Below are 27,450 nucleotides of genomic sequence, written 5' to 3' on the forward strand. Positions count from 1 at the left end.
CTGTGTGGGCTGCCCAGCATCAGTGGCTGACACCATGGCGTGAACATTCCAGCCAGAGAACCTGCTGCTCAGGGAGTGAGCAAACAAAAGCAGGGTACAGAGCTGCGTACGGAGCGGGGTGATGGCTGCAGTGCCTCGTCCCTGCCTCCAGGTCGCTGTGCCCTTAGTGGGCAGCCTAGTGGTGCTCACGTTAAGGGTCGCGGTCCCCGATGGGCTATTTGCTCTCTGCGGACAGCCAGGCCAGTGCTGGCCCACCTCTCAGGAGAGGGGATGAAGTTTCAGCAGGTCCCCAGCTCCTGGTGCTGTCCCGGCAGACCCTGTGCCATCCCGGCAGATCCTGTGCCGTCCTCAGGAGCTGCCGTACTCCTCGTGACACCGCAGGGAGGAGGTGCCCACAGCAGACGTGCACGGACCCCGCTGTCCCGCTGCGCAGCTGAACCCCAGGCCTGTTTCGCTCCTTCTTCCTCGGTGGCGACCAAGGCTGTGCGTGTTGTGGGAAGTGTGTGGGCCAGGTCACTGCTGCAGGAGCTGACCCCGAAGCACTGCCTGATCCCTGCCCTGACGCCACGAAGGCCTCTTGGCATTGCCCGTGTTCCCAGGAATCCCGTCACCTGCTGGTCTAGGACCTGGCAGCATGCATGGTTCAGGGCAGTCTGTACACGGTTTACGTGAACTTACATGGATTGTGGGACACACGATAGTAAGTCCCAACATGTGTGACTTGAGACAGGTGGACATGGTTTTAGTCTCCACACACATTCTTTATGTTCAAAGTCCTTAGAAAGTATAACATGTTCATGGTGTTGAAAAGACACTGTTTATTTCCTAAGCAGTAAGTAACGTTAACGTCCGTGAGAAAGGAGGCTCAGGGTATCCGCAATCAGGATGTTTGTTTAGAATACTAGAGGCCCGGTGCACGAAATTTGTGCACTCGGGGTTGGGGGGGTCTCGGCCTGGCCTGTGCCCTCTTGCAGTCTAGGAGCCCTGTGATTGATCGCCCCAAAGAGGAAGGCCCCGCCCACCCGCTGCAGTGCCACCACCGGGTAGCCTGGGCCTCCCTCTTTGGGGCGATCGCGGAGCCCCCTGATTGATTGCTCCGCCGGCCACTGGCCTGGGCTTCCCTCTGCGGGGCGATGGTGGGGCCCCCCGACCAATCACATCTCACCACCTTGGCTGGCCTGATGCCAGTGGGTGTCATAGCGTGGTCGTCCGGAAGGTCGTTCCACTGTACGGCCGTTCAGTCGATTTGCTTATTACGCTTTTATTACTATAGATTATGTGTACCCAATAATATGTGTACCTGAAGGAGCCCTGGCTCTGAAGTCAGGATCCCTGCTTTCCTTCTCCTGTGTCCGTGAGGCTGTAGGTGAGTGACACCGAGTGTGGACATCACAACAGCCTCCTGGGTCATTGTGAGGAAGGGTGCCATGGTGCAGGCCTCCGTCAGCCCTGGAGCTCCGGCACAGTCACCGGCGTTTGTGTTCTCCTACAACCCCTGTGGGGTCCTGATAAGATACACATAGGCACCCACGTCTGGTGCTCAGACCTCCTTAGAGGGTGGAGTCGCATTGCTGCTCAGCCCGGTGTCACAGAGAGCTTCCGTCAGGATCATTCCTCCCAATAAAAGAAGCGTTTGCTGTATTTCGTAAAGATGGGCAGAACGGACGATACAGCCCCCTGGACAGTGTGCCAAGTGCGCAGATAACTAAAGGAATGAATTGATGCCAACGGGAGGAGGAAGCCAGGGCAGGCAGTTCCTGGTGGCAGTGCGTCTGGAAGAGAGCGAGTGAGAGCAGCCGACAGCACGGAGCGGGACGCGCCTTTTCGGCTGCGTGTTCCAGTGCCCACTCCTCCCCACCCACCCACCCCCCCCAGGAGGCAGGCCCCGCCAGAGCCCCCCAGGCACCTTGGGACAATCAGCTTAGAGCAATTTAGTGAATAGGAAATGGCGTGAGACAAATATAAATCCTAGTTCAGTCTCTTTTTAAAAAATATATCTTTTTATTGACTTCAGAGAGGGAGGGAGAGAGAGAGACATCAATGATGAGAGAGAATCATTGACTGGCTGCCTCCTGCACGCCCCTCACTGGGGATCGAGCCTGGAACCCAGGTCTGTGCCCTTGACTGGAATCAAGCCTGGGACCCTTCTGTCCACAGGCTGACATTCAGTCCACGGAGCCAAAGGGCTAGGGCCAGTACCTTTTATTTCTGACCTCATGTACCAGTTGGGGCCGCAGTCATTACAAGGTTCCGTTGGGACAGAATCCACTGCCCAGCTCACGCAGGAGGCGTCGGCGGGCCTAGCTCTTAGCAGGCTGTGGGACCAAGGCCTCGGCTCCTCGCTGGCTGTTGGCTGAAGGCGCTGGCTGTTCCTTGCCCAGTAGCCCAGCATAGCGAGCGAGCGAGAGTTGGCGACCCCAGCAAGCGGGCACGTGTGGTGTTTGTAGCCAGCCTGGGAAGGGGCATCCCCTCACTGCTCACCGCGTTCCCTTCTTTATCAGCAGCCGTTCAGTCCGGTCACACCGAGGACAGGCACCCCCCGTGGCACAGGCACCTGGAGGTGGGGTCATTGGAGCTGCGGCGAACCGATGCCCACCACTTCTTGAAGGACAGGAACAGTTTTCTGTTCCTTGTGAGCCCTGTCACTGCCTCACAAAATGCCCTGTGTGTGCACAGTAGTCCTCCTGATCCCCAGTTTCACGTTCCTCGGCCTCACTTACCCAGTCACCTGTGGTAGAAAAACATTCATTGGAAAGTTCCAGAAATAATTCATAAGCTTTAAACTGTGGGCTGCTCTGAGCCGTCTGATGAAGTCTCCCACCGTGCCCCCTGTCGTGCGTGGGACGGGGCCGGGAGGGTGCTGCTGCGGGCGGAGCTGCCGGAGGAGCTGGGACGGGACTCCTCCGGGTGCAGAGGTGTGTCGGAGAGAGCCTGGCCCGGAGGGTCAGACCGGGGGTCCTGGCACGTGTCCCCACGGGGAAGGGGTGGGGATGGGGAAGGGTCATCACCTTAGCTCCTTGTTGATGAGCCTGCCTCCCCCTCGCTCTCGTTCCCTGAGTGTCGTCACCCCGGCCCGGTGCTGACGCTCTTCTCTCCTAGGCCAGCCTGTCCTCCTCAGTGCCCCCCCACCCGGCTCTGACCTCGGAGGACGTTGGGTTTCAGGTTCTGCTAAACCACGGGCTGCGAAGAGGGACTGCCCACAGGAAAGGTGCCCGGAGGACAGGGGCGGGCGGGTGCTGTTCGGGCGCCGAGTTCACCAGCATCAGGCTGCGTGTGGGTGGGTGAGGCCTGCCATCCAGGAAGGTGACGACACGTGTCAGGTCGCTGCTGCGGTGGCAATCCCTCATACCTACCGGTGCCCAGCTGCAGCCAGACTGCCCGGCAGGAATCAATCAACGGGTTGCTCCTCAGAGCAGAGCTAGGTGAGGATTGGCGTCTGTGAGCATCACAGCCTCACAGGGTTGGGAAGGGCCAGCAGTGGGGTGTGGCAGATACTTCCTCACAGCAGAAGTATCCCAACTGGCTTAGAGTGTGTTGTGTGCAAACTCAAGACGCACCTCCAATTATCCCTCAAAGCAATAACGGGTCATTCGGGGGAGCTGGGGTACCACCCAGGACCCCGAGTTCTCATGATGACTCACTGTTGGGGTCCCTGCTGAGCAATCATTCTCTCTCAGAGGCTCAGTCTGACCACCCGGGCTGCATCCCGAGCGGGAGGAGGGCAGGGCTGGCTGTCAGGGTGCCCCCCACAGCCCCTCCTGACGCTCTTCTGCTGGGCGGGCGCGGGAGTCTTGGGCCGGGAGAGAACTCGCAGGGAGGAGGCTGTAGAGTGCGTGCTGCACGGCACGTCTGGGAGCCGCTGATTGTATTCCTCACCACGGAGTGATCTTCACCCTCCATCCGGGAAACCCGGGAAGGTTGCCTTGTTTCATGAAAGATTTAAAAAGTCCGAGCCCGTGGGAGCCTGCGCTGTGTGGACAGCATTATGATGAAATGGTTGCATTACTTCTGGAACTCTGCCCCTCACAGGGGGGCTATTGATTGTGAGTGCCAGTGAGCATTTTCACGTGATAATCCTATTAATAGTAATGCTATAATGTTATATGCTACGTTTGGGGAACATTCTTTTTCTATGGTACATTATAAAATAGTGTTTGAGCTGTTTCTAAAGGGAAACAAACATCCTAATGGCAGCAGAGCCCTGGTTAGGATTTCTGATGGGGTGTCTGCTTTAACGAGAAACGTGATGACTGATGTATTTGTTCACAGCCCCACTATTTGCTGATGTAAAACCTGAAAAAAAAAAGAGAATTTTTTAAATGGCTCTTTAAAAGATTAACAAATGAATTTGACCTACCTCAAAGATCTCCGTAATGTTAGCCAACACATGGTTCAGTCCAGCATGACTATTCCTCTGAAAGCTCGAGGACTGAATCAAGTCCACGGGCCTCAGTGTCCTCATTTGTAAAAGAATCCTGGGTATTTACTTAGCAATTAATGTAAGCTGTGTTGTGTGTACGTGCATGCGTGGGTGTGCGTAGGTGAGGGCGGTGGTGATGGTGTCACATCCTCACAACATGCCAGTTAATAGAAGCTGTCATCCGCTGACCATCACCCAGCTTTACATCTGAGGAGATTAGAGGGTAAAGAGGTGGAGAAGCATCTCCAAGCCTCCGAAACTAGACTTCTGGCTTCCTGAGTCTTTTCCAGAGACCTCCACTCCTGAAGCGGTACAGAGCTCCGTACGTGTTTGTATGCAGCTCAGTGCTCGGGTGAATGAATGAGTGAACACACGAACAGATGGCCAGCAGGGAGCCAGGGAACCATGGGCACTGATTTAATTACAAACACGTCAGAGCGGCTTGGCCCTAAGGTGCCACCACGTTGAGTTCATCAGTAGTTCTATGAGGAAGCCATTTGGTCAGGCCACCCACCTTGGGTCACGGAGAGTTCTTGAGGGCAGTTGGCAGGGTGGGAGGTGAACATGGAGAACCGCTCTCCACTCCTGAAGCATCTCATGCCCATCGGCGACGTGTAGAATCTAGCACCGAAGGTGCCACTACAGGAGAAGGAGCCCGCTTCATCCTCTCTCTGTGAGGGAAACCCGTATTTTCATGCCTTCATTGAGAGACTTATCTCAGTTCTCAATATAGTACACGGTTCACCCAGGGAGCGTTTATAACCAGGGGCTTGGGGTGTATCCGCAGAGCCGTGCAGTGCTCACCGTAAGTCCAGTGTTAGCACTCAGCACCGCCCATTAGCAGGCACGTCCCCAGCCCATGGACACCACTCACCTCCTTTCCGTCTCTCCGGATTTGCCTATTTCAGACGTGTCACATAAATGGAATCAAACGATGTGAGTTTTTTTTCTGTGATTGGCTTTTTTCATTTAGCGATCGTTTCCAAGGTTTATCCATAGATAACTGCACCAGGACATCATCCCTTCTTATGGATGGTAGGGTTCCATTGTATGCCGACACTACATTCATGTATGCATTCATCGTTTGATGGAAGTTTACTTTTTCCCCACATTTGGGCTACTATGAAAAGTGCTTCTGTGAACATATAGGTACAAGTTTATGTGTGGATATGTTTTCACTTCTCTTGGGTGGAAGTGAAATTGTTGTGTCATATGTTAATTCTATGTTTAGCATTGTTTAGAAGCTGCCAAGTCTTAACCAAAGTAGCTACAATATTTTACATTCTTACATTGCAGTGTGTGAGGGTTCTGATTTCTCTACATCCTTACCGTCATTTGTTATTTTTTCTTTTATATATGTAATTATAATAGCCATCCTAATGGGTGTAAAGTGATATCTCATTGTGGTTTTGATTTATATTTATCTGATGACTACTGATGTGTAGCATGTTTTTCATGGGATTATTGGTCATTTGTCTAGCTTACAGAGAAATGTCCATTCAAATCCTTTGCTCATTTTTATATTGGGTTTTCTTTTTAATTTTGCATGAAAGAATGGTTTTCGTATTCTGGATACAAGTCCTTTGTCTAATGTAAGATTTGCAATTATTTTCCCCACTCTGAGTTGCTTTTTCACCTTCTTGATAGTGCCCTTTGTCACACAAAAGTTTTTAATTCTGATGAAGTTCAACTTATGAATATTTTTGGTGGTGTTTTTAAGATACCATTGCCTAACCCAGTCGTCGGCAAATTGCGGCTAGCGAGCCACATGCGGCCCGCGAGCCGTGGTTTGCCACTCTGTTGACTAATGAGTTTGCCGACCACTCGGATAGGGGCTTAATCACAAGGAACAACAGCCTGTAATTATTGGAATCGAGAGTCTAGGTCAGTGGTCGGCAAACTCAGTAGTCAACAGAGCGGCAAACCGCGGCTCTGCGGCTCGTGAGCCGCAGTTTGTTGACCACTGGCCTAGCCCAAGGTCATGAAGTTTTCCTTATATGTTTACTTCCAGGAGTTTTATAGTTTTAAGTTCCTATACTTAAATCTGTGGTCCATTTGGAGTCCATTTTTGTATGTGGTGTGATTTGAGAGCCCAGCTTCATTTTTTTGCATGTGGATATGCAGTTGTCCCCGCACCATGAATGTGTGGATTCTCATGTCTGTACCATTGATCTGCATGTCTGTCCTTGACCAGCACCCCGCTGCCTTCGCTGCTGCTTCCTTCTCTTTGTTTCTTCTTGTCATTGGCTTTGAAATTAGGGAATTTGACCTCTCCAGCTCTGTTTTTTTCTTTTCAGGATTGTTTTGCTTATTCTGGATTCTTGCTTTTCCATGTGAATCTCAAGAATCAACTTAATAATTCATTTAAAAAACAGCTGGGCTTTTGACAGTCTGCACTGAATCTGTGGGGCAGTACTACTCTATTAACAATATTAAATCTTCTCATACATGAACATGAACATGAACATCTTTAATATCTTGAAACAATATTTTGTAGTTTTTAGTTTATATATCTTGCATTTGTTTTGTTAAATTCTGTACCTTCTGTATATCAAATCCAGAAGGCAATGTGTGGCCACTGAATTCTTGGCTGTCTTTTTGTTTAAGTTCTTGCAGTGTTTTGTATATTCATGTTTGTTTTTATGCCTGGCTTCCTAGGTGTCACACCTGATCGGTATAAATTAGTAGATGGCTCAGATTTTCCTAAATACATTGTGTGAATACCTTCTACCCTGTGCCGAGGGAGCTGTGTGAGAAGGTGCGCCTTACACGTCAGGCCTTGTACAGAACAGCCCTACCCTCAGTCTCTACTTGCTCAGGACCTCCAGATCACCCAGAGGTGAGTGGCTATGTCTTTCCTGGACACGCACACAGTTTTGCACATGTCAGCGGCCTTTAGATACCCAGGAAATTTCCCCAGGGTTTCTCTAGGGTTTCCTTTTAAACTCCTAGTCAGGCTTCTGTTTGCCCATCTGAAATCACAGCCTTAGGCCTTGAGTGTTGCCAGCATTTGCTATTGTTTTGGTAATGCCATGAAGGGAGAAAAAAGGAACATTGCCAGAGGGAAAAAGACATGCGCATGGGAACCAAGATGCAAGGAAAATGGAGTGTCAGGGGCCACACTCGGTGAGCATCGTGTATGTTATCCAAACAAGCAGAGGCCAGAGCTGGAGGCTAGAGAAGCGACTCGATCACTTGTGGAGAAGCCTGGACCGTGAGCCAAGGAGCGTGGACGGACGGATGAATGGGTGGCTAGATGATGGATGGATGGGTAGATGGGTGGATTGGATGGATGGATGGATGGATGAATGGGTGGCTAGATGATGGATGGATGGGTAGATTGATGGATTGGATGGATGGATGGATGGATGGATGGATGGATAGATGGATGGACGGATGAATGGGTGGCTAGATGATGGATGGATGGATGGATGGATGGATGGATGGATGGACGGACGAATGGGTGGCTAGATGATGGATGGATGGGTAGATGGGTGGATTGGATGGATGGATGGATTGGTTTTTGTAGTCAGTGGGAACCCAGAGAAGGAGTTAAAAGTAGGAGAAATTTGATTATAATGTTGATGTCTGTATGGAGGGCAACTTCAAGATGGGTAACACAGTGGTGGGGGAGTCCTTATGTAGATGGTGTGTGCTCATGGAGTTGAGAGAACGTGAGGGCTGGGGCTGAGGCAGGAGTGGGGGCATGAGGACGATGGGATAGTTTGGGGAAATACCCATTAGATCTGGAGAGTGAAGGAGAAGGAAGAGCGACTGTCGTGTTGCTGGATCTGTCCTTCGTAGAACTGAGCCCGGGAAGAGCGCCTGCAGTGGGAGGGCAGGGAGGTGATGGTTCGCTCAGGGGTGAACGTGGTGACTGTGAGGAGCTCAGCAGATAGCCCAGTAGATCAGCTTGGACATGCGGATTCACAGTGTGAAATGTGTTGAAGTGCCCAGGATGCACTTGAGAACTGTCCCAACGGAGGTGGCAGGCAGAAGTGCGGCCACTGCCCCGGGAGAAAGAGAAGAGTTTACAGAGGCCACGGCCCTCAGAGAGCATCACTGTACGAGGCGGAGGGAGAAGCAGCCCTGCAGATACTCACTAAGTGAAATCGCACACACTGTCGTGGGAGCCGGCCCAGGGCAGGTCTCAAAGAACGTGCCGTCTGGATACTGGTGCTAATCTTCCCAGGGAAGCTTGGCACAAACCTCCTCTGAGGAACCGATGCTATGACCTGGAACCCAAATGTTAAAATCCGCCTTTGTGATTCGTATATCCATCCTCCTGTCACAACCCAAGTCTCTGCCCGGAAGTCCCAGATTTATCTCAGAACCAAACAGTACAAACTGAGACCCCCTCCCCTCGTACCCAGCGCTGCACGGTGTTCTGACCTTTGACACCTGCGTTCTCCCTGCCTGTGCCGTGTGAGGCTCTGCGACCTGCTGCCTGAGCTGCTGCACTAGCCTCGGTGCAGTCCGCCTTCCTCCAGACCTGCCTCTCCCTGCCCATTCTCCAGGTCCAGCCAGCGTGAAATTCACCATGCAAATTCTGTCATCTCAGGTTACACACCGGGAAACCGTCCTTAGGGCCAGTGGTCGGCAAACTGCGGCTTGCGAGCCACATGCGGCTCATGAGCCACGGTTTGCCGCTCTGTTGACGAATGAGTTTGCCAACCACTGACCTAGACTCTCGATTCCAATAATTAGAGGCTGTTGTTGTTCCTTGTGATTAAGCCCCTATCCCAGTGGTCGGTAAACTCATTGGTCAACAGAGCAGCAAACCGCGGCTCGCGAGCTGCATGTGGCTCGTGAGCCGCAGTTTGCCGACCACTGCTTAGGGCAAAAGTTAAAACACTGCCCCCTTTCCCTTTTGGTTTATTCCAGTTTATCCCTTAGGCCTCAATGCAGGTGTTACTTCTTATGGGAAGTCTTTCCTCACCTCAACAACTGAGAAATTACCCCTCAGGGTGAGCCCATAGCCTCCTGTGCCTCCCCCATCGTACCACCATCTGGGGTTTTGTGTGGCAGGGACCCACTTACAGCGGGTCAGTTTATGCCAGTATAAAGGACTTGTCAGGCTTGCCCACTAGGCAGTAACGTGTTGAGGTTAGTTGAGGGTCAGCACCTTGCTCCAGTGTTTATCCTCAGGGCCTGGCCTGTAACAGCCCGGGAGACTTGGTGGGCATTTGCTTGAATTAATGAATCAGTGACGGTTAAGCATCGTCCTGTTGTATCGTAAATCAGCAAATGGGATACAAGACGCCTTAAGAAGCCAATTAATTAGGAGTCGTTCATTGCGCGCGGCCCAGAGGGAGGTGTCTCTTCCAAATCTCTGAGCACCACACACAGGGAGTGTTTCGTATTTATACTTTTCGAGCCTCTTTGTTCGCAGATGTTACAAAGGGCTCTGTGTGAGTTACTGTTACAGACAGTTGTAACCTTGAATACATAATGAGTTAGTACTTGGCATAAGAATATGGGAATTATCATCAGTATCCTATCTAATAAAAGAGTAATATGCAAATTGACCATCACTCCAACACACAAGATGGCTGCCCCCATGTGGACACAAGATGGCTGCCACAAGATGGCCAGCAGGGGAGAGCAGTTGGGGGGAACCAGGCCTGCAGGGGAGGGCAGTTAGGGGTGACCAGGCCTACAGGGGAGGGCAGTTAGGGGCAATCAGGCTGGCAGGGGAGCAGTTAGGCGTCAATCAGGCTGGCAGGGGAGTGGTTAGGGGGTGATCAGGCTGGCAGGCAGAAGCGGTTAGGGGCAATCAGGAAGGCAGGCAGGCAAGCAGTTGGGAGCCAGCAGTCCTGGATTATGAGAGGAATGTCCAACTGCCCGTTTGGGCCTAAATGGGCAGTCGGACATCCCTCGCAGGGTCCCAGATTGGAGAGGGTGCAGACTGGGCTGAGGGACACAGCCCCCCGTGCACGAATTTCGTGCGCTGGGCCTCTAGTTAGTCTATATTAGGCTATTACATTGGATGGCTAGCCTGCAAGGTCAGACAGTTAAGTTTATCTTTTTCTATTATTTGAACTAAAAACAAAGTCATTTTATAGATTAAGAGATGGTCTTAAAGTGACAGAGTTTACAGGACCAGGGACTATCTAACAACAGCAGAGAGTTTCAAACAGCAGTTTTTTATACAAGATGGAGGTTACTATGCTTCATTCCTAACCAAATTATTAGATTAGATTAGATTAGATTAATGGAGATCTGCATGGCAGTTTTATTAACCAGTAGTTTATATTACCACATGCATTTAAAGTAATATAACTACATTTCTCTTAAAACCCTTCAGAAATTCAAATTGGCTTTTCCCCAATTAGTCAGGATTTATAAGGTTTTATGACATATTAACATTTTTATTTCCATGGCATAAATCAGAAAGTCATGGCAGGACCAGGATTTTTCTGTGCATTGAATTCTAACGCACTACTCTCTTATTTTTTTAAACTTTAGCCCGTGTCTTTTTAAAATAGATTTTTATTGATTTCAGAGAGGAAGGGAGAGGGAGAGAAACATCACTGATGAGAGACTCGTTGATCCACTGCCTCCTGCATGCCCTACACTGGGGATTGAGCCTGCAACCTGGGCATGTGCCCTGATCGGGAATCGAACCAAGACCTTCTGGTTCCTAGGTCAACGCTCAACCACTGAGCCATGCCGGCCGGGCAGCCCACATCTTCTTGTCCCACCAGTATTCATATGAACATCAGCACTAGTATCAATCATTCTTACATTGTATGAGTATCATTGCTTACTTTCTAAAGTGTTTGCATTATTTTTGTCTCATTTGATCTTCAGAATAACTCATTAGGAATGCAAAGTATAATCATAGACATTTACTACACATGGATGTTGCAACAGGGGTTAAATGACTTTCCCAAGGCCATAGTAAATCATCACGTAGGTGAAACTAATATGTCCGGTGCTCCTTTCATTTATGTTGCTTCTGCCTTTTTCTTAAAACCAATATTTGTATCATTAATTTCCTGCTTTCATGTTAATGAATTATTATAGTTGATGTGTGGCTGTCTGACTGTTTTAGATTTGAGACAGGTGTTGGAGGATGTTGCATTGTGTGGCATAGTTGATACAACAGGTATGCATGTGTCCCACAAACAAAGGTCACAGAGTAAAGAAAATGGGTGCACCTCAATCCCAGAAAGATGCGAGAAAAGTAAAATATGCCCCTATTGAGCCAGATTTCTCTTAGAACCTTTCCAGGGTCCTTGCATCATGCCTTCAGGACTCACTCCCAACAAGACTGGGAGCTACCTGAGTGCTCCTGACACCCAGCACTCTACACCCAATGGTGGGGGCCAAAATGTGGAAGGTCAGGCAGAAATGGGGTGGGTGGGTGGGTGGGTGGGTGGATTTACCATGAAGGCCCGTCTCTCTCGCTCAGATTAGCTTTTCCTGTCTCTCTGGAAAGATGGTGGAGGTGAGCAGCAGCGGGGTGGGTGTAGAAGGTGGAGTTTCCGTTCCGAGAGGGAGGTCTTTTCCTCCGGGTCACCAGCCAGCCAGAGGTGCTAACAGGTCGTGACCGTTTCCTCCCCCCATTCACACAGCCCAGACAGGCAGACAGAACACAGGTGTTTGTCTGCAACACAAAAAACCACGCTCAGCATCTTAACCATGAAAAGTAGATCATAATCTCTCAGGTGTGATAGATTTGGCCAGTCTAGTAACTTTTTAGGAACATCTTCATCCCACGTGAAAATGACATTAGAAAAGAAGACAAGAAAGTGAGCTTTCAGAGCTAACGTCAACGTCAAAAGTCGTTTTCTAAAAATCATCAACTTGGCTGTCACCTTTGGCTGACCTGCGGCCTGGCTGTGTGCTGCTCCAGGAGCCCTGGAGGGGTTCTCAGAGCCCTGAGAATGTGCTGGAGTTGTCTGATCACTACGGTGATCAATTCCACAGAACGGTGAAGACCTTACCTACCCAGTGTCAGCAACACGAACATTTTTATTCAGGGTCACATATTTTCTTCTCGAGGTTATTTGTACAAACTGCCTTTCGTTTGGAAGGCAAAGCACTTAGCTCTCTGACTTGTATGGCAGCTCTACAGGCATGGCTGTGACCGGGTCATAGGCCAGGGCACGGGTTCAGAGTCACTGCCTAAAACTTGTCCCAGAACAGAAATGTCCTCCAGTCGATGATAAACGCCAACCTTGACCTAATTGCCCATCCTGTCTCCCTCTCTTCTGACCGCCTCCCCAGCTGCAGGTCTTCCATGGAGCCAGGAGTAGAAAGGCGCCTCTCTTTGAGTGGCAGAGTTTCAGGAAGTGGAGATTTAGAGATGCAGCCTGGTCGTGTATGTGTACGTGTGTGTGTGTGTGTGTGTGTGTGTGTGTGTGTGTACACGTGTGTGTAAAGCTGGGAGGGATGGGGATTATGATAGGCAATCTATCAATATGGGATCAATAACACAAGTGTAAAAGTCTTCAGTACAAAAAAGAAACAACTGTGCAAATCATAGAGGAAAATTTGTGCTTCGATGGCAAACTGCGTGATTGAGGGCACAGCCTTCGGGATTCTGGGATTGTGAGTCTCTGGAGGTTCTGCCCCTTTGGCTGCTCGGAGCTGTTGGCGCTGACGGAGCGGTGGACGGCCTGTAGCGACGCCGAGCAGTCCTGTCCGTGGCTGGAAAGCGCACTGTGTGTGGTGGAAGCTCAGCTGACACTGTGGGTTGGCCCGCTTTGCATCTGTTTGCAAATTCCTTTCAGTATTCCTGATCTATTCATGTGTCTGTTCTTGGACTTTTCCTTTGAACGGGTAGTAGCATCTGCTTGGTTTCCTCATTAGATAATGAGTTTAAAAAATCCTTAAAGTGTGTTCCTTTTATATTATTTAAGAATCATGATTTCGCCTTATTCTGAAAGTTATCCTTTAACAAAATAGAGCATGGGAAAATTTGGGCAGATAATACCGTGTGTGAAGAATGCTTGACGTCTTAGTTGACAGTAAATTCACTGTGAGTCAGGGGAGCAGTGTGGTTGTGGCTTTTGGATCTCAAGTACTTACTTTAGAGTCACTATTCCAAGCCACTGGCCACCTTTCCTTATTTCCAGCCCAGGAGCTGATTGATAATTGTTGCTATAAATCGTATTTTAAAATCTGGCATAGCAAGCTATTATAATTATCTTTTTTAAAAGAACACTTCAATATTCTTGCTAGCTTATTCTTCTAGATGAATTGCCCTGTGAGTTTGTCAGAGTCTATAATGTATTCATTTAGGATCTTGGTTTTGCATAAAAATCTATAAATATTTTCTTGGGAATTATTGTCATTTCTGCTGTATTTGGTCTTTTTAATAAGAAGCAATATATACATCTCCAATTATTCTTCTCATTCTTTAATTCTCCCATTAGGGGTTTTAAGTTTAATTTGAATAATGAAATCATTTATGTCTTGAAGTAAACAAATATGCATTTAATGGTTTTAATTGTTTAAAAAAGAATTTTTGTTAACCGTTTATTTGAATATTGTGGCTGTTACTATAATTTGATGAGGTTTTAGAAGAACATTTCTTTCTTAATTTTGATTCTATTGTATTCAACAGCCAAATATTTTCATCTAAATAATTTCATACATTATAATGAAAGGTAATGGGAAAGTAATTTAATTGGAAAAATTATTTTTCAACAAGCTTCTCTGCAATGTATTTATTTTACTGAAAAGGAAATATCTGTACCTCTCCCTACGTGGCCCCTATTGGCCATTTTGCGTGCTCCCTCTCCTCTCAGCGGTTCATCTGAAGAGCCGTAAGGTTCTCAGAAACGGAAACCAGTGACTAGCTTCATTTTGTGACTCCCGTGGCATTCGTTTGTGTCACTTGCTGAGGGTCAGAATTCGGAACTTGGATCAGGTGAACTTGAGGGGCCTCCATCTTACGGTGTGTGTGCAGGAGGGTGGGCTGGAGTATCTACGAGTATTTCAACCGCCCCCACATTACTCCTTCCCTGGGGGGGGGGGGGCGGATTGTATGGTGAGTAAGAAGTATTCATTTTTTAAAAGACCAATCAACTTTAAAAATACAGACGTTAATTGCAAGAAATAAAAATTGTGAATGAAGAAAAAAATTGTTATTCAGGATTTTATGTATTGCGTTAAAAGAGATGAAAAACCACCCTAACAATATGTTCAAGTCTCTGCTCTGAGCAAAGACACTGTTAGTCACCCCCAGGAATGTGACAGTAATTATCCTCTTGACATCCCTGTTGTGCTTTTGATAATAATAATATGTTTAACCTTAAAATGCACAAAAGTATGTCATGTGCTCCAACCAAAGAAAATAAAGTGGAGTTTACACACAGTTGGTCCCAACTAAAACCTATGGTCTAGCATTGGCAACTACTAGAACTATCATCGTGCAGTAAACACGTATGTGGGAGTTTTACCAGCACAGTAAAAGTCTCCCCAGTGGGGAGCTGGAAATGGAACAGGCGATGTTTGAGGAGCGCCGCTTTTCATAACAAGCCCTGTCGTGCTATTTGACCCTTAAGCTGTGTGTATAGATGGCTTTGAAGAGATGCGTATTACGTTTTTTAAAAATTGGTACTTCCTGTTGTTCATCTTGGGGGCTGATAATGGCAGCCTGGCCGGCCACAGGTGATCTGGACTCGCAGGGTCTGGAATTCGTGGAGAAGTCTTCCCTGGAGTCTCTGGGGTGGGGGAGGGGGGAGCGGAAGGGAGAGGATGGGAGAGGATGGGAGAGGATGGGAGAGGATGGGAGAGGATGGGAGAGGATGGGAGCGGAAGGGAGAGGATGGGAGAGGATGGGAGAAAGCCTCGGGAGTTTTCTCCTTGGAGCAGCCTCCTCCTCCCGCCTGCCTTCAGGTGACCTCGCCTTTGCTGACTGACAGGTGCTCCCTCCCTGCCGACAGCGTGTTCCTGCAGCAGTTGACCAATTTCCGGGGGTTTTCAGGGTTGTCGCAGAGGGTCCACGTTGACAGAGCTGCTAAACAGTTGTTTCAATGCCTATATTTAAAGCTGGTAAAATAAATAAATTTTTGTTTCCATCAGAACCGCTTTGAGGGACTGCAGATGGGATTCTAGCTGGTGGGTGGTTTGGATGGTAACTGGAGGTCAGTGGGGGTGCTCAGAGCCCGTCACTCAGCTCGCCCCTTGGGCCACGAGGCTCACGTGCCCCGCCCCAGTGCGGACCTTCTGTAGTGCGGAGCCAGGCGCTGTCTGAGCTGTGTTCATAATGAGCCATCAGTGAAAACAGGAAGCGGAAGAAACACTGAAAATAAATACAAATTAGCAAGGAGTACATTCGCCTGGAAATTCTCTCTAGCAGCTCAGATTTCTTGTATGCAGATTACCTATTTCTCTGATATTTAAAATATAAATTAAGCCCTGGCCAGTGTGGCTCAGTTGGTTGGGTGTCGTCTCATGCACAGAGAGGTTGATGGTTTGATTCCCTGTCAGGGCACATGCCTGGGTTGCAGGTTTGATCCCCAGTAGGGGGCACAGAGGAAGCAGCCGATGATGTCTCTCTCTCTCTCTCTCTCTCTCTCTCTCTCTCTCTCTCTCTCTCTTTCTCTCTCTCTCCCCCCCCCTTTAAAACTCAATAAAAATATTTTATTACAAATATATATAAATTTAAAAAATAAGTGGGGTACAGGGGATAAATAGGGGGGAGGGGGATATCTGTAATACTTTCAGCAATAAAGATAAATTTAAAAACAATAATAGTGAAAATTATATCACATTTTGAACATAATGAGAATAAAGATAACCCAGTTATAATATACCAGAGGGCCGGTGCACGAAATTCGTGCACGGGGTCGGGGGGGGGGCGGGGGGGTGTCCCTCAGCCCGGCCTGCGCCCTCTCACAGTCTGGGAGCCCTCGGGGGAGCGGGCCTGTGCCCTCTCACAGTCTGGGAGCCCTCGGGGAGTGGGCCTGTGCCCTCTCACAGTCTGGGAGCCCTCGGGGGAGCGGGCCTGTGCCCTCTTACAGTCTGGGAGCCCTCGGGGGAGCGGGCCTGTGCCCTCTCACAGTCTGGGAGCCCTCGGGGAGTGAGCCTGCACCCTCTCACAGTCTGGGAGCCCTCGGGGAGTGAGCCTGTGCCCTCTCACAGTCTGGGAGCCCTCGGGGAGTGGGCCTGCGCCCTCTCACAGTCTGGGAGCCCTCGGGGAGTGAGCCTGCACCCTCTCACAGTCTGGGAGCCCTCGGGGAGTGGGCCTGCACCCTCTCACAGTCTGGGAGCCCTCGGGGAGTGGGCCTGCACCCTCTCACAGTCTGGGAGCCCTCGGGGAGTGGGCCTGCACCCTCTCACAGTCTGGGAGCCCTCGGGGAGTGGGCCTGTGCCCTCTCACAGTCTGGGAGCCCTCGGGGAGTGGGCCTGCACCCTCTCACAGTCTGGGAGCCCTCGGGGAGTGGGCCTGTGCCCTCTCACAGTCTGGGAGCCCTCGGGGAGCGGGCCTGTGCCCTCTCACAGTCTGGGAGCCCTCGGGGAGTGGGCCTGCGCCCTCTCACAGTCTGGGAGCCCTCGGGGAGTGGGCCTGCGCCCTCTCACAGTCTGGGAGCCCTCGGGGAGTGGGCCTGTGCCCTCTCACAGTCTGGGAGCCCTCGGGGAGTGGGCCTGCGCCCTCTCACAGTCTGGGAGCCCTCAGGGGAGTGGGCCTGTGCCGGCAGTCGGACATCCTCAGTGCTGCTGTGGAGGCGGGAGAGGCTCCCACCACGGCCGCTGCGCTCGCCAGCTGTGAGCCCGGCTCAGGGGTCTGACTGAGCGGCACGCCCCCTGTGGGAGTGCACTGACCACCAGGGGGCAGCTCCTGTGTTGAGCATCTGTCCCCTGTGGTCAGTGCACATCATAGCGACTGGTCGTTCTGCCAGTCAGTCGGTTTGCATATTAGCCTTTTATTATATAGGATATGGTGACATACTTACATGTATCAGCCTGGGAAATTCTAGCTCATCATTTGGAAACAAATTTAGAGGAAAAGCAAAAGGTGGGGGAAAAGAGGGAGTGAAAGAAGGAAGGGAAACAGCAAATCTGTTTTTCTTTAGCTCCAATGCTTTATAGTTTTAACAAATAAATTTTAAATTATTGAGGTATGTTTTAAGTTAGCAACCAACACGCTCTAAAGTCTTTTGGATGGGAAGGGCTGCAGCTTACTTACTGTCTTCATAGTAGAGAAACAAAAATAAAGGCACGTACGGCAACCTGCTGGTGATACAGGCAGTGTGTATATGTACAGACACATCCATATGCTTCTCTAATTATCCTCTAAATATTTCATGCTTCCTGGACTCAATCACAAAATAACTCCTACACCTAGATTTATAAGAATATGTTTACAGTTTTGTGTAGTTTTTACATCACAGTGACTTAGTTTTCTAAAGGAGTTTTCTCAAATGAATCATTTATCAGAAATGAATTGGTGTGATTCGAGGTGGTGTCTCCGCCATCCCTCCCTGTGGCATCTCTGTGGGTCTGTCCACTCAGCCTGCTTATTCGGACGCCACTGTCTTCAAGTGCAAACCTCCCTGAGACTCACTGCCCCAATGTAGGAATTTTGTTTCATTATGAATGTCAACCCCATTTCTCTGCCCTTTATTTTTCTCTAGAGTGACCCACATCTGGTGGAAGAGACAAAAATGTAGCTGTTGGATCTAATCAAGTGTTCCTCTCTCACAAATTATCAACAACATCCCGTCAAGAAAGGTTCTGGTGGGTCCCCCATCTGTATGGCTTCCAGAGGAGACACGTAAAGGTAAGGACCCCATGTCCTGCTCCAGGCTTACGTGCACACAAATGTCGGGTCTATTCACCTTAAAATATCTTACTTTGAAAAAATGTGAAGATGGGTTTGCAAATGGTGGGTTTTTTATTTGCCAAAGAGCACAGTGTCCCTTAATTTTAATAAATACATTCAACATAAAGTCAGATTTTGTAATACATTTCTAAACACAGACTCAGCCTTCTGTTATCCAGTGGCATCACCCAGAAATAGCTTCACAGGAAGCCCTAGGGGTAGGCCTGTTCACCCTCTGGCCATTGTACAGAGCCCCTCTAAAGTCAGGTCTCTATTTCTACACTTAGTTCTGTTTAGGGAACCTTTTATTGTTAAGAAAATCAATCAGTCTTTGATTAGGGCCATATTTACATAGCGTAAGTCCTCCCAGGTTGCTGTCAGTTACTGGTGATAAACCTCCCTTGGTGCCACTGTAGAACTTGGGAGCCATGCTCCTTGCAAAACTTCAGGTTATTAAGGTGTTGGCTTAAGAATTGTTCAAATTGTAGTAAAACATGTATAACATTATGTGTACAGTCCAGTAGTAGCTGTGTGACAATCACCAACATCTATCTCCAGAACTTCCTTATCTTCCAAAATGCCATTCTTCCCCATTAAGCAGTCACTCCATATTTCCTACTCCCCCATGTTCTGGCAGCCTCCATTCTACTTTTTGTCTCCATGGATCTGACAATTCTAGGGACTTCATGTGAGTGGAATTATACAGTATTTGTGTTTTTGTGATTGCCTTATTTCACTTAGTATATCTTCAGCGTTCACCCATGTTATTGCATGTGTCAGAATGCCCTTCCTTTTGAAGGCTGATAGCATTCCATTGCCTGGATGGACCATGTTTAGTTTGTCTAGTCATCTGTCCATGCACACTTGGGGTGCTTCCACTTAATAGCTATTTAGAATCACGTTGCTGTGAACATGATGTACCGATACCTGTTTTCAGTTTGAGTCCCTGCTTTCGGTACTGAGTATATATCTAGAAGTGGAATTTCTTGATCATGTGATAATTCTATTTTTAATTTTTTAAGGAACTGCCACACTGTTTTCCGTAGTGGCTGTACCAGTTTACATTTTCGCCAACATTGTACAAGGCTTCCAATTTCTTCACGTCCTCACCAACACTTGTTGTTTTCGGTTTGTTTTATTTTGTTTTGTATTTAACAGCTATCCTAATGGATGTGAAATGGTTTTGCATTTCCCTGATGATTAGTGATGTTGAACATCTTTTCTTTCACATGCTTTTGGCCATTCCCGTGTCTTCTTTGGATAACTTTGTGCTCAAGTCCTTTGCCTTAATTGAGTTGTTTTATTGTTGTTGTTGAGCTGTAGGGTTTTTTATATATATTACGGATATTAACCCCTCATCAGATACATGATTTTTAAATATTTTCTCCCATTGCATGAATTGCCTTTTCATTCAGTGGTAGTGTCCACTGATGCACAAAATTTTAAATTTTGACGCAGTCCAGTGGGTCTAGTTTTATTTTGGTGTCACATTCATCAAATCATTGCCCAGTCCAGTGCCATGAAGATTCTCCTCTACATTTTCTTGTAAGAGTTTTATAATTTTAGCTTTTACATTATGGTGTGATCTATTTTGAGTTAATAATTAGCTGTTATATTTATACTTGAGGCCTGGTGCACGAATTCTTGCATGAGTGGGGTCCCTGGGCATGGCCTGCAGGGATTGAGCCGAAACCACAGCCTGCAGCTCCTGCCTCCGCTCCCGCTCATCCAGGCCCCGCAGCGCCTGCCTGATCGGGCGAAGCCTGCGCTGCCATAGCAGCGCTCGCCAGCTGTGAGTCCTGTGTCTGGTGCCCATCCTGAGGAGGGTGCCAGTCAGGGGGCTGGGACGTGATTGGTCCTCCGGCGGGTGGTGGGACACCCTTGCCGGCCTGGGATTGGGATCCGTCCCCCTGATGTTTGTTCACGCTGGTTGTCGGGAGCCACCTGGCGGCCACTTTTACATTGCTTCTTCCTTGCGGAGCATCTAGGGAGGGGAAGCGGCCGCGGTGCCTGAGGCCAACTTCCAGGAGGCCAGTGGCACTGTCGGGATCGTGCCAGTGGCCCCAGTCCAGTCTCTGGAAGTGCCTGACCCATTCTCTGGAGATTGGACCTGCAGGACTACTGAGGTCAGCTGAGCAGCACTCCCGCTGTGGGAGCGCACTGACCACCAGGGGGCAGCTGCTGTGTTGAGCGTCTGCCCCCTGGTGATCAGTACGTGTCATAGCAACCGGTCATTCGGTCACTTGGGCTTTTATATATATATAGCTAGAGGCCCATTGCACAAGACTCATGCACTGGGGCGGGGGGGGTGGATCCCTCAGCCCAGCCTGCACCATCTCACAATCCGGGACCCTTGGGGGATGTCCACCTGCCGACTTAGGCCCAGTCCCCCCATTGATCGGGCCTAAGCCGGCCGTCATACATCCCTCTCACAGTCCGGGGCTCTTGCAGTCTGAGACCCCTTGCTCCTTATCACCCGTCTGCCGCAGAGGCAGGAGAGGCTCCTGCCACCAGCGCTGCACTCGCCAGCCGTGAGCCCGGCTTCTGGCTGAGCGGCACTCCCCCTGTGGGAGTGCACTGACCATCAGGGGGCAGCTCCTGCATTGAGCGTCTGCCCTCTGTCGTTCTGGCGGTCGCTTAGGCTTTTATCGTATAGATTACACTTTGGTTGAACAGCGACTGGTTGACTGGACACTTAGCATATTAGGTTTTTATTATATAGGAGGATTATACATATAGACTAGAGGCCCGGTGCACAAAAATTCGTGCATTGGGGGGGGCATGGTTCCTCAGCCCGGCCTGTGCCCTCTCACAGACCAGGACCCCTTGGGGGATCAGGCCTAAGCTGGCAGTCAGACATCCCTCTGGCAGCCCGTGATCCCTCGGGGGATGTCCAACTAATGGCTTGGGAGCGGGCCTAAGCCATTAGTCGAACATCCTTAGTGCTGCCGCGGAGGCAGGAGAGGCTCCCGCCACTGTCGCTGTACTGGCCAGCCATGAGCCGGCTCCTGGCTGAGAGGTGCTCCCCCTGTGGGAGTGCACTGACCACCAGGGGGCAGCTCCTGCATTGAGCGTCTGCCCCCGGGTGGTAGCGACCAGTCATTCTGCCATTAGGGTCAATTTGCATATTACCCTTCTATTATATAGGATGATGTAAGTTAAGGGTCAAACTTCATTCTTCGTATGTAGATGCCCAGTTTTCTCAACACCGTTTGTTGAAAAGACTGTCCTTTCCCTGTTGAATGGTCTTGACGCCCTTATTAAAAATCATTAGGCTAGATATGCAAGGCTTTATTTGTAGGCTTTCTGTTCCATTGCTCAGTGGGTCCGTTTTTGCCAGTACCACACAGTTCTGATTACCATAGCCTTGTAGTAAGTTTCAAGCCCGGGAAGTATAAAACTTCCAACTTTCCTCTTACTCTTCAAGATTGTCTCTCCTTTTGGGGACGGTTCCTTGAGATTCCATATGAATTTTAGGATGGATGGATCTTTCTGTTTCCACAAAATTGACATTGGGATTTTGATGAGGATTGCATTGAATCTATAGACTGCATGGCAATGTTTCTTAATGAAATAGAAATAGAGGATTTTATGCTTTATAGTAGTAAATTTCCCTATCCAGTTTGAACATGGACCATACTTACCTCTCTGAAAATTTTTCAGTTTGAAAAACAGATTTTTATACAGACTTTTCTGAGGCTGGTCTGGTGGACAATAAGTAACTATATAAGAATGTTAAATACAGAGTTTTATGAAATCTGCACTGGGTGTGAAGATACAGTTTCTTTTTAATTTCTTAGAACTCAGCCTTTCGAAGGCTTCTCATCTCCAGAAGCAGTTCCTTAGTAGAAAGCCCAGTGTCAGGACGGCTTCACGTGGTCTCTGCCATCAGGTGTAAGCTGCTTTGGCATTTAGGAGCTCATTGCTCTTAATGAGAAACGAGGATACAGATGCTTAAAGGGGGGCATCCCCCAAGACCGCAGTCGGCACGAGTGAGCAGGAGGCCCAGGACTGGGTCGTGCGGGTGTAATGAGAGCTACCAGTGACTGCCCCTACCACACGCACCAGTGCCAGGCACGCACTGCCGTCCCCAAGCCTGCGCGTCTGAGGGACTCCTCTTCCCACTTTAGGGGTCGGTCAAGGGAAGATGAGAGGACCTCAGTGACTATCCTAAGAAGACATCATTGGTGAGGAGGCGGGACAGCACCTGAAGCAGACTTGGGGTCTACAACGGGACAGAAACGGACTTCATTTAGGGTCCAGATTTGACACCACCTGCTAATTCCAAGTAGTCTTCACCTTTCCGTTGTTGATCCAAGTCTGTTTCCAAGCTGAGTATAAATATTCAGAAGCTAGCGTTAGGGTAAGATAGGACAAAAACGACACAACGAAAAGGCTTCGATCACAACCACCTTTTCCTGGCACAGATCCCAAGGAGTAAATGTACATTCATCATTTTGCATCAGTTTCTCATTCATTCCACACTTTTGAGTACGTATTTTGTGCCAGGAACTCTCCTAGTCTCTGGAGGTAACAAATGAACAAGCTGTGGTCATTGCCCTCAAAGAATTCACAGACTGAACACGCCTAAGGCGTGGCACCTGGAAGCCCTCTCCCTTCGTGCAGAGCCCGTGCCTTTTCCTCTTCTGTATTCCAGAGTGCGCTCCCTGCCCTGGGCGGGCTCAGTCACCTCTCACTGCCTCCGCAGAGGTCTGGGTAAGATGAGGTCGGAGAACACAGAGGAGACCTCAGCTCTGACCAGAGGGGTCAAAGGTGTCTGAAGGGGAGGCGACCTCAGAACCGGACCTTGAACATGGGTTCGTCAGACGGGTAAACCTGGGAATGACTTCCTGGGCAGAAGAGAAGTACAAAACCCGGAGAGGAAGAAGCAGGGCACAGATGGGTGGGGACGGGCCCTTGGCACGTGCAGCTACGTCCTTGGACAAAGGACTCACTGCCCAGTGGCTTGGCCTGGTCCGGTGTGTGAGGTTGTGTGCTGTGTGCTCCTGGGGCTCACAGGGGAGAGGACGTGGGGTGGTCTGTCTCGGCGCCCTTTCATTTGGGGTCCACGGGGTGGTTTACTCAGGGGTGGGTACCTGTCTCTGTCCAGAACGGGATGGCCACCTGGCTCCACTCCTCAGCCCACCCTGTCTGTCTCCAGTGCCCAGCGCCATGCCTTCAACCATCAGTTCCTGTCCGGCTGCCATCGTGCAGCTGTTCAGACTGTGGGTCCCTAGACTGCTCTTCTGTGGTCCTGTCTTTAGAATGCAGCTCAGAATCAGAAATGCTCAGGTGGGAGGGCCTGTGGCCAACGGCCATCGCTCAGCACCAGCTGAAGGCAGCCCAGTCCCAGACCTTCACTCTCCAGGCTTCCTGCTGTGACTCCACTGAGCCCATGTGCCGTGTCCTGTCCACAACAGCCTCCTCCTCAGCATCCTCGGTTAGGAAACCCGCATCGGCCTTTCTCTTGTTGGAGAGAGAGAAGTGCCATAGAACAGGTTTTGGGTGAGGGTACTTTTTGTCCTGGTGCGTCCCAGTTAGCCACTGTGGTTGCTGAGCCGTGAGCACTGGGGCGTCGGCGGCTGGCACCCCAGGAAACCCAGTTTCCTCAGACTGGAGCCCAGCAAGAGCCACCTCTGCACCCACTTCCATGCTAGACTTGACTTAAAACCAGTCTCTGCTTCCCAAAAAGCTCATGAACTGCGCTCTGAATGGCGACTGTCTTAAAGCAAAGCTGACCATGCACCCGAAGGAGGAATCTGCTGGAACAGCACCAGCTTTACAAACCTGTGCCCCTGACCCTTTGCAGCAAATTCCTCTAAAACCGCTAACAGGTGCCATTGGGTTCGTCCTGGCACAGCCAGTAACCATTCGTATGCCTTGGGGCAAATCCCATCGAAGTCTTAATTTCCTTTTCCAAAAAGTAGCAATAGAAGGGCTTTATACAGATCGGTGCGGTGGGCTACATGGAAAGAACGCAGACTAAATGATGGTAATAGTAGCCAAATATTAAGTATCCAGTAGGTATCAAGCTTGGTTAGAAAAGTACCACTCAGCACATACCATTTAGTCTTCAAAACTCGCATGAAATTGGTACTGTTCTTACCCATAATTTGTATTAGAGGATACTGATGAGCAGAATATAAATAATGGGCCCATCGTTACATAGTTAGTAAATGACACGGGTAGGATTCTACCTGAGGGAGGCATTTTAACTGCCAAGCCAGTGTCCTTAACTGCGGGGCGGGGGGTGTCTCTGCCATGTCTCCGGCCCTGTGCAGACTGTACATATTGTTACTATTGTGTCTGCTCCACATGGGCTTATAGAACATATGATGTGTGTATATAATGTATTTATATATGTATTTTCTATATAAATACTATAACATAAATACATTGCACATAAATGGGCATATATACAAATATATGCACAAATAAAATACAAATACATTTACATGTAAATATGTTAATATCACATGTATTTATAAATACATTATGATTTGTGAATATAAATATATAAATCTGTTGTTATATACGAAATACTATATAGGGTGTCAGAAGTCAGGAGGTCTGGTGTTCGTGTTCTCTTGCTGATCCTGTGCCTCACAGGCGGGCGGGTGGCGCGCTGATCTCTGAATTGTTCAACCTTGTGGCTCTGCGCTTGCCCCGGCTCTGCGGGAGCCTCCTCTCTCAAGGCCGCTGCTTCAGCACTTCAGGAGGGACGCTGCGGAGTTGCTGCGCGGTGATGGATGAGGCATCGTTTCGTGGGAGATTTGCATGTGTAGCTCTCATGAGTGCTGCGGGAGCTTCTTGCATCCATCTTGTGTTCTTCCGTGGGAGAGGGGAGGAAACACCTGTTTCCTTCATGCGTTATCCGTGCTCCTGTCCCAAGTGGCATTCCTTCTGGCTGGGCTGGGCTGGGTGCGTTACCGCGCGCCTTGCCCTGAAGCTGCCAGCGCCCTTCACTTACAGGAAACGGGCGGCAAGTGGGGTTCTGAACTCACAGGTCTCAGCACCACCTACTTGTGCCATCATCCTTGCAAGTGCAGAGATCCAATTAGTGAACCGATCCAGCAAGTCTCCATGTGTCAGTGTACCTGCTGTGAATGTCATTCTGCTCAGCGATCACAGGGCTGTGTCTCAAAATAGAGGTGGGGGGAGAGGGATGGGAACACTGAGTCCTGGTTGTGAGCCGAATTATTTTTAAAGTGACTAGACGCCGATCCTTTTAAAGCGCCAGTCTCTAAAGGAAGCTGGGGTTCGGCTCTGGGGGGGGAAGGTTAGACTGGCCCCCCGGGCAGTGGGTCCAGGTATAATACCAGCGTGAGTGTCTGGAGGGGCGTCGGAGCCCTTCTAAGAGGACATCTGAAATGCCAAAGCTGGCTTGGTTCCAGCTGCACGAGCGGTGGGCCTGTCGGAGCCTGCGGACTGCTCTGGGGTTTCCCATGCGGTGCCCCGGGCAGAGCCCTGGAGTGCGCGTTGCTGGAGTCAGGTGATGGTTGTTGGGGTTGGTAGCCTAGGTGCAGAACTCATTCAGGCTGTGTGGGGAGTTTGGGAAGTCATGACGCTGAGTCGGGAGCAGAGATCTCCAAGGATCGGTCCTGGGTTGGGGCAACCCCAGGGCTTCTGAGTCTTGGATGAGCTGAGACTCGGGCTGGAGGCTTGGAGGGAAATGAGCATGCAGAGGGGGAGCAGAGGATAGGTCCCCATGTTCCACGTGAGGCTGCCCAGGCACCGGCCAGGAGGGAGTGCGGGCTGGGGTAAGGGCCTCAGGACTTGCAGCTCTGGCCCTGAGTTCCAGAGGCTGCCATCGGGGTGCGTTCAAGAATGATGAGTGAGAAACGGGGTCAGACAGGGACAGATGCCACGCAGGGAGGCTATGAAGCTGAGCCGGAAGCTGTGGATGACTTGCGGGCCTGGGGTCGGATGATCAGAGCTCAGGGGAAGATGGCGGGGAGTGCCGGGGCAGGCATGGAACCTCTTCTGTTTCTGCCAGAGATGGTGATTGGTGAGAAAAGAACAGGCAGTGTCATGGGGACCCCTTTGTAATTAGCATGATTGTCGGGAACACACTAGAACAAGGTCCCTAAGAAAATAGATATGATCAATGTGACTTGGAGCACAGAAATCATTTAATTGCTTAATAAAATGTAATTCGTATCACTCAGGTTATTTTAATTTGTCTTCTCTTTAACTGTTCTTCAAAGTTGACACAAAGATGCAATTCTATGGTCTTGCAAACAGAATCTGCAAATAAGATGGACGTGAGGGAAGGTTGAGGTGAGAGCGAGCGGGACGGAGCAGCTGCATGAAACGGTCCTCAGGAGGCCTGAGCGCTTGTGCACAAGCTCCTGGTGAGGAAGAGCGTCTCTGCAGTCAGAGAGCCGTCCTGTAGGCAGGTACCCGTGTGACGGCAGAAGGAGGGAGATGGTTGTTATGAAAGATTTTGGCTAGACACAGCTGCGCGTCTCCCTTGGAAACCATCTGTTAAGCTGTAGATCCTAGGAGCCCAGAGAATTCGCAGGAATGACACCAGGGACACGTCACTGCACCCACGAGGGCGGTCAGCAGCTGACCCGGCGGCCACGCTGCCTCAGGCTCCTGCTGCAAGGACCCAGCACTCTGCCCGGAGCGGAGCGCGAGGATCTGTGACCCCGGGGGTTCCCCATGTTTGGTCCAGGAGACATTCGATAAAAGACAAAGAATGTGGTCAACAGCCTGGAGATTTGGTGGCTACAGGGGTGGAGGAACAGTGGAAGCCAATTCTAAAGCGGCTTCCTTTGTCAGGTGAGGTTGTGTAGCTTAGGCCGAGGTGTGTCGATTAAGAAAAACAATTCAATATGGATTTTCGAGATAAAGTCATGAAGACTTGTTGATGTGGGGATTGAAAGGAAGGGAGGATGAATGGTGACCCTGAGTTTCTGAGACGAGCAACTGGATGTGTGGGTTCCATTGCTTGTGCCAGGAAGACCCCGGACACAGAGACTGGGCAGAAGCTAGGGGACCATCCTGGACCCATCATGTTCAGAATACACCGAGATGGCTGTGTTAATTCCCCTCAGTGTTGCTAGGACTTTTAAAATGGCAGCAAGAGAACTTAATTGTTTAACCCCTCTATCTAATCCCTTTTTAAAATGAAACTCAGTCGGGTATCTACAGTGAGGAAGCTACGTAGGCAAAAGCCAGACCAGGCCCAGGCTCTGGCCCAGCCCCGTGCGCTCACCGCTTGGGTTCTAAGAAGGTTAGT

The 27,450-nt window shown here is 49.8% G+C and overlaps 2 protein-coding genes across 20 annotated transcripts in view; one reads left to right on the forward strand and one right to left on the reverse strand.

The window, feature by feature from the left end:
* TPO (thyroid peroxidase) overlaps positions 1 to 27,450 on the reverse strand; it is a gene marked incomplete at its 5' end in the record, with an annotated part of 445,236 nt that overhangs the window by 169,650 nt on the left and 248,136 nt on the right. The window lies entirely within an intron of this gene.
* MYT1L (myelin transcription factor 1 like) overlaps positions 1 to 27,450 on the forward strand; it is a 297,774-nt gene that overhangs the window by 161,934 nt on the left and 108,390 nt on the right. For 16 of the 19 annotated variants that reach the window (XM_080683275.1, XM_080683277.1, XM_080683265.1 and 13 more), the window contains one exon: positions 18,016 to 18,161. The gene's annotated coding sequence lies outside the window, so the exon portion shown is untranslated. Of the gene's footprint in view, positions 1 to 7,078; positions 7,260 to 18,015; positions 18,162 to 27,450 lie in introns of all 19 variants that reach the window. The other 3 variants (XM_080683276.1, XM_080683281.1, XM_080683266.1) reach the window with 1 other exon arrangement.

Source organism: Plecotus auritus, assembly GCF_963455305.1.
Source record: "Plecotus auritus genome assembly, chromosome: 8".
Taxonomy (NCBI): domain Eukaryota; kingdom Metazoa; phylum Chordata; class Mammalia; order Chiroptera; family Vespertilionidae; genus Plecotus; species Plecotus auritus.